Source organism: Spinacia oleracea, chromosome 6 (assembly GCF_020520425.1).
Source record: "Spinacia oleracea cultivar Varoflay chromosome 6, BTI_SOV_V1, whole genome shotgun sequence".
Classification (NCBI taxonomy): Eukaryota; Viridiplantae; Streptophyta; class Magnoliopsida; order Caryophyllales; family Amaranthaceae; genus Spinacia; species Spinacia oleracea.
The window spans coordinates 72,983,013-72,990,706 of NC_079492.1; positions in this window are offsets into that span (position 1 = coordinate 72,983,013).

A 7,694-nucleotide genomic window follows, 5' to 3' on the forward strand; every position below is an offset into this window, starting at 1 on the left:
AAACTTAAAAATTGAGTTATAAGGTGCCATGCCAAAATATACACTTGCTTGGATATCCTTTACATCAATCTAGTAATAGTTTTCGCTCAGCGAGGTGTTACTTATTGGTCCTAAAGGGGCAAGGTACACAAATAATTGTGAGTACATGTTAGTTTTGGTGAAACTCAACGATATAAGTAAGGAGTCCTTTTATGTCGTGGCAAAATCGATAGGTTTACCTAATAAGTCCTTAGACGTACCTATCAACCAAGAATAGTTTCTAGACTATTAGCAAAAGGCTTTTGCTTACCTAAGATGTTTTAGGATTAAGTCGACAAACTGTGCTTAGTTCTTCAATGATTTTAGGATCTTGGAATCATTTTATTCACACCTGCCGGAACACATAACTTGAATAAAATGCTTAATAAACATTGAATTATGCATGTATGCTAGAATTTAAGTTTATTAAGAGAAACTGTGAATGGTTATTTATTTGTTTATTATTTTCAATTGTAGTTTTTTAATATGGCAAACAACAATTCATTCAACATTCGATCAATTCTCGAAAAGGAGAAGTTGAACGGGAAAAACTTCCTTAACTGGCAAAGGAACTTGCAAATAGTTCTTATGCAGGAAGAAAAGGAGTATGTCCTAGAAGAGGCGATGCCCGAAGCCGCAGGCGACGGGGTCACTCAGGCAGCCCTCAATCGTTGGATTGATGCCAACAAGGATGTGAAATGTCTAATGCTCGCCACCATGAGTGCGGATCTGCAGAAAACGTTCATCAACTCAGATGCTTTTACAATCATCAGTGAGTTGAAGAACATGTTCCAAGATCTGGCTCGAGTCGAAAGATTCGAGACTCATAGGCAAATTCTTGAGACCAAGCTTAAGAAAGGCGAGCCCGTAAGTCCACATGTTCTCAAAATGATTGGACTCATTGAGAATATGAGTCGGCTGGATCAGCAATTTTCTCAGGAAATGGCTATAGACACCATCCTCCATTCTCTTCATAGCGAGTATGATCAGTTCAAACTGAACTACAGTATGAATAGTCTGGACAAAACGCTCACTGAGCTTCACGGTATGCTGAAGACCGCTGAAAAGACGCTCAAAAGTGATAAGCAGGATGTGCTTATGGTGCGTGGGGGCAAGTTCAAGAAATCTGGAAAGAAGAGGAATGCTAAGAAAGGTGGCAACAAGGCCAGCCCAACTAAGCAAACTGGCGCCAAATCTGTAAAGAGGAAGGTCAGTCAACCCACTTCTGAATCCGAATGCTTCTACTGCAAGAAGAAGGGGCATTGGAAGAGAGATTGCTTGAAGCTAAAGGAAGATCAGAAGAACGGAACAGTCGTTCCATCTTCAGGTATTTTCGTTATAGACTGTATACTTGCTAATTCAACTTCTTGGGTATTAGATACAGGTTGTGGCTCACACTTATGTTCCAACCCACAGGGACTAAGAAGAAGTAGAAAGTTAAGCAAGGGTGAAGTCGACCTACGAGTGGGAAATGGAGCACGGATTGCTGCATTAGCTGTAGGAACTTACTATTTGTCGTTGCCCTCCGGGCTAGTTTTGGAACTGGAAGAATGTTTCCATGTTCCAAGTCTTACTAAAAACATCATTTCAGTTTCTTGCTTAGATGCTAAGGGATTTTCCTTTTTAATAAAAGACAATAGTTGTTCGTTTTATTTTAAAGAGATATTTTATGGATCTGCTAGATTAGTCAATGGACTTTATTTATTAGATCACGACAAACAAGTATATAACATAAATACCAAAAAGGCCAAAAAGGATGATTCAGATCTCACCTATCTGTGGCATTGTCGATTAGGCCATATAAACTTGAAACGCTTAGAAAGACTTCAAAAGGAAGGAATTCTAGAACCATATGACTTAGAGGATTATGGTAAATGCGAATCATGTTTACTTGGCAAAATGACAAAGAAACCTTTCTCTAAAGTTGGAGAAAGAGCAAATGAACTATTGGGTTTAATCCATACAGATGTATGTGGACCAATGAGTACAAATGCTAGAGGTGGTTTCAGCTACTTTATCACTTTCACTGATGACTTCAGTAGGTATGGTTATGTCTACCTAATGAAGCATAAGTCTGAATCCTTTGACAAATTCAAGGAATTTCAGAGTGAAGTAGAGAATCAATTAGGCAAGAAGATTAAGGCACTGCGGTCTGATAGAGGCGGTGAATATCTGAGCTATGAATTTGATGACCATCTGAAAGAATGTGGAATTCTATCAGAATTGACTCCTCCTGGAACACCACAATGGAACGGTGTGTCGGAACGGAGGAATAGAACCTTGCTAGACATGGTCAGGTCAATGATGGGTCAGGCCAAACTTCCATTAGAATTTGGGGACATGCACTAAATACAGCTGCACTCACTATAAATAGAGCTCCGTCTAAAGCTGTCGAAAAGACTCCATATGAATTATGGTTTGGAAAGCCTCCAAATGTGTCTTTTCTTAATATTTGGGGATGTGAAGTATACGTCAAACGATTAATTTCAGACAAACTTCATCCAAAATCTAACAAATGTATCCTTGTGGGCTATCCAAAGGAAACAAAGGGGTATTACTTCTACAATACATCTGAGAACAAGGTGTTTGTTGCTCGAGATGGTGTCTTTTTGGAGAGAGATCACATTTCCAAAATGACAAGTGGGAGAAAAGTAGACCTCGAAGAAATTCGAGTCGAACAACAAACTCTAGAGAATGCTCAAGATGACATTCAGGATGAAACTCAGAGATCTTTAGAAGAATCTGGTGAGAATCATGGTCAATCTAGAAATGTTACCCCGGGTAGATCGCAAAGATATAGATCTCAACCGGAAAGGTACTTAGGTATTTTGACGAACGAGAGCTATGACGTTCTATTACTTGAAAGTGATGAACCTGCGACTTACAAACAAGCTATGACGAGCCCTAGCTCCAAGCAATGGCAAGAAGCCATGCAATCTGAATTAGACTCCATGTCTGAAAACCAAGTATGGGATTTGGTCGATTTGCCAGATGGCTACCAAGCCATTGGAAGCAAATGGGTTTTCAAACTGAAAAAGGACAAGGATGGGAAACTTGAAGTTTTCAAAGCTAGATTGGTTGCAAAAGGTTACAGGCAAGTCCACGGTGTGGATTACGATGAAACCTTTTCACCAGTTGCAATGCTGAAGTCTATCGGATAACGTTTGCAATCGCTGCATATTACGATTACGAAATATGGCAGATGGATGTCAAAACTGCTTTCTTAAACGACGTTTTAACAGAAACTGTGTTTATGACACAGCCTGAAGGTTTTGAGGATCCAAAGAATGCTAAGAAGGTATGCAAGCTAAAGAAGTCAATCTACGGATTGACGCAGGCATCCAGGAGCTGGAATATACGTTTTGATGAAGCAGTCAGTGACTTTGGTTTCATCAAGAACGCAGACGAATCTTGTGTGTACAAGAAGGTCAGTGGGAGCAAAATTGCTTTCCTAGTATTATATGTCGACGACATATTACTTATCGGAAATGACATTCCTATGTTGAACTCTGTCAAGATTTGGCTTGGGAAATGTTTTTCGATGAAAGATCTAGGAGAAGCACAGTACATATTGGGCATCAAGATTTACAGAGATAGATCTAAAAGGATGATTGGACTTAGTCAAAGCACTTATATCAATAAGGTGCTTGATAGGTTCAAGATGGCGGACTCCAGGCGAGGCTACCTACCCATGTCTCATGGAATGACTCTAAGCAAGACTCAGTGCCCAAAAACACTTGATGAGCGTAGACGAATGAATGGGATTCCATATGCATCATTGATTGGTTCAATAATGTATGCTATGATATGTACACGCCCGGATGTTGCGTACGCACTCAGTGCTACGAGCAGATACCAGTCAGACCCAGGAGAGGCGCATTGGACTGCTGCCAAGAATATTCTGAAGTACCTGAAAAGGCACAAAGATGACTTCCTGGTCTATGGTGGAGATGATGAATTAATTGTTAAAGGCTATACGGACGCAAGTTTCCAAACCGACAAAGATGATTTCAGATCACAGTCTGGGTTTGTCTTCTGCCTCAACGGAGGAGCAGTAAGCTGGAAAAGTGCTAAGCAAAGCACCATTGCGGATTCTACAACTGAAGCGGAGTACATTGCTGCACATGAAGCAGCAAAGGAAGCTATATGGCTAAGGAAGTTCATAGGTGAACTTGGTGTAGTCCCCTCCATTAAAGGACCAATAGCCCTGTATTGTGATAATAACGGAGCTATTGCACGGGCAAAGGAGCCTAGACACCACCAGAAAGTCAAGCATGTACTTCGTAGATTTCACCTTCTACGAGAGTTCGTTGAAAGAAAAGAAGTCGAGATAAGCAAAATTGGAACTGATGACAACATATCAGATCCATTGACTAAACCTCTGCCGCAGGCGAAGCACAACTCGCACACTGCAGCTATGGGAATCAAGCATATTGGAGAATGGCTTTGATGTCTCTGTTTAATGTTTTAAAGTTTTAGAGTTTAAATCTTTGTAAAACATTTTTGGTTAATCATTCACAATAAATGAAGAGAATTCATTTTTCCATTTAATTTGTGGTTTATTAGATGATGAGTCCCTTCAATTTGACGATATATTCAAGATAGACTGTCAGGACCAGTCCTGTGACTAAGAAATGTCTATCAAGTGAACTTGAATGTCAAAAGTTGAAAATGGTCCCTAATCGGAGTTTTCTATAAAATTGGACGCATAGAAAATGTTAGACGACTAGAATGCAAGATGACTAGTAGTTCTGTTTCTTGAACTATGTGGACATGGCAATGTCATAATCATTTGCATAGATACTTACTTTGTGAAGACTAGTATCGGACAAGACCTATGAAACTTTACTGTAAGAGATGAAAATCTCTCATAAGTAAATTTCATTAAAATTATTAGACACTAAATCCTCAATACCTGAGTGATTTGAGATTACTTGTTTGAGAACTGGTTGCTTTGACGTTGACCAACCGTCGCACCGTAAAAGGAGGCTATAAAGGCAACGCTCAGGTAATCACCTATCAAACGAAGTCTAATCTCAAGATCGCAAGATTGGGATTGTCCTCCCATAAATCGGGATGAGATGCTTAAAAGTTGTACAAGGCCACTCGGAGAGCTAGAAACTGTGAAATGCATGGCCGTGCTCGGATGAATCATAGGCTATGATTATCTGTTTATTTGATCAGTTGAACTCTGAAACCGAGGAACACCTCTGGACATAATAAGGATGACAACTCTTACCTTATGTTCAAGAGCAAGCATCGAGCGACAAAGGAATTAGGAAATGCACACTTGTCCCTAAGGACAAGTGGGAGACTGAAGGAAATAATGCCCTTGGTCCAAGTATGCATTCAATGTTAAGTCTAATAAATGCGGTTCAGTATTAATTAACAAGTTAATAATTCAGTGAGATCAAGTGAGCTGAATGCCTAGCTAGAGGCCGCTTCAGTTCAAGTGGAATTAATGATATTAATCCACAACTTACTCTTGACTGAACCCGTAGGGTCACACAAATAGTACGTAAACGGATCAAGTATTTAATGGCATTAAATACTCCATCTATGGATATTCGGAATCGACGGATCTTGGTTTCAGTGGGAGCTGAGATCGTCACAGGCAAGAAATGAATACTCCGGAAACGATGATATTGCCGGAAACGGAAATATGGATCGTATCGGAAATATAAATATTATCCAAGTCGTAGATGTTGCCGGAAACGGAAACATGGTACGTATCGGAAAATATTATCGGAAATAGAAATATTGCCGGAATCGGAAATATTGCCGGAAACGGAAATATTGTCTGAATCGGAAATATTATCGGAATCGGAAAATAATTCCGGAAACGGAAATATTAAATATTTGTTCGAAACGGAAATTAATTCCGGAATCGGAAATGTTAAATATTGTTCGTATCGGAAATGAATTCCGGAATCGGAAAATTAATCGGAAGCGCGTCGTACGAATTAGCATCGGACGAGCTTGCTAGACGAAGGCCCAGCACGAAGCCAGGCCCATGTCCAGCAAGGGAAACACGCGCCACAACACGCCAGCCCAAGGCTGCGCCAGGCCCACCGCAAGGCAGGCCCAGCGCGCGCCCAAGGCTGCGGCAGTCGTGGGCTGCGTTGCTCGGGCTGTGCGCGCGCGCGCTTGGGCCCCCTCGTGGGCTGCTGTGCGTGCGTGTGTGTTTGTGTTCACATACGAAACCTAAAACGTACAGGATTCGTTTAATGATTAAATTCCTAAACCTATTTGATAAATTAATTAAATAAGAGTTTCATTAGGATTCTAATTTAATTAATTCGTATCCTAATAGGATTCCAATTCTCTTTCCATACCCCTATAAATATGTGGCCTGGGTTCACAATTTATAACGCGTTTTCAAGTATTCAAAGTGAGTTTTTGAGAGAAAAATTCAGTCACATATCTTGCCTAAAAGTGCCGAAAATTATTAGTACCTTAAGGGCGATTCTAGTTGGTCAATCTTAAGGCGGATCCGGACGTGCTGTGGACTATCTACGGCGGGACGACACTTGGAGTCCTAAAGACTTGTTCTTGTTCGGTTCGGGTGCAGCTAGGGAAGGCACGCAACAAAGAGTATGCATCTAAACTATGCTAAATGATTATGTGTAAATAATATGTATTCCTGGCTAAATGGTTTTTCCGCATGATTTATGAATTGTCATATGTATCATAACCTAACAATGCGTACCATCAAATAGTTGTAATTAGTTTAATTATAGCTTATCCTATTTGAAGAAAATGGCGCCTCCCATGGTGAAATTCAAGACGGAGTTTCCAATCCATTTTTCAAGACGGACTTTGAAGTTGAAGCTTTAAGATGAAGTCGGGCTGTAGGGGAATACAGTTAAACATAATAACGTCTGCGGAAACAATCCCCAAAGCCAGGAAACATGTATAAAGCATAGATTAAGCAAACTTACATTCGAAGCGTGTTTTCCACAATAATCTGTCAACGAACACGAACAAAGAACTCCACTTGTCGTTCCTCTACTTGGTTCACCGACACGATCAGATCCGTCTTGATTATCGTAGCTTAGACAATCGATCAAGAGTTTGTGCTTTTGGGAAGAACAATTCTAATGGAGGCACAGAGAGTTTAGGATTTCTCTTGCCTTAGGTTAGAATCTAATTTTTGCATTAGGTTAGGGAAAACATGTGTGTGGAATAATATTATAACCCTTAGGTTATAATACTAACCGGCCAAGGCACAAAGGCCAAGCGTCAGCCAGCTTTGTCCGCACAAGCCCACACGCGCACAGCCACACAGGCGCTGGGCCTTGGGCCGCGCTGTGTGCGCTGCTGCTGGTGTTCCTTGCGTGCGCGCGCGCGCCCAGCCAAGGCATGGGCCTTGCGCACTGGCTCGCTGCTACGCCCAGTGGGCCTTGCGCGCTTGCGCGCCTTGGCTCATTGGGCTGGCAGCGTTGCCTCCTCGTATTCGCGATTAATATATTTCCGATATATTATTTATCGTTTCATATACGACGAATCACCGTGGTACGATACGATTTATTTGTTTCGCCTAGCTTACGAATATTCGCGATACGATATACGATTCCGATGCAAGGTCGTATCGTATAATACGTTTTCCAACTAATTCCCGAAAAGCTATTAAATGAATTTCCGATTCATTTAATCCGGTGATCTGTTACGTGTCA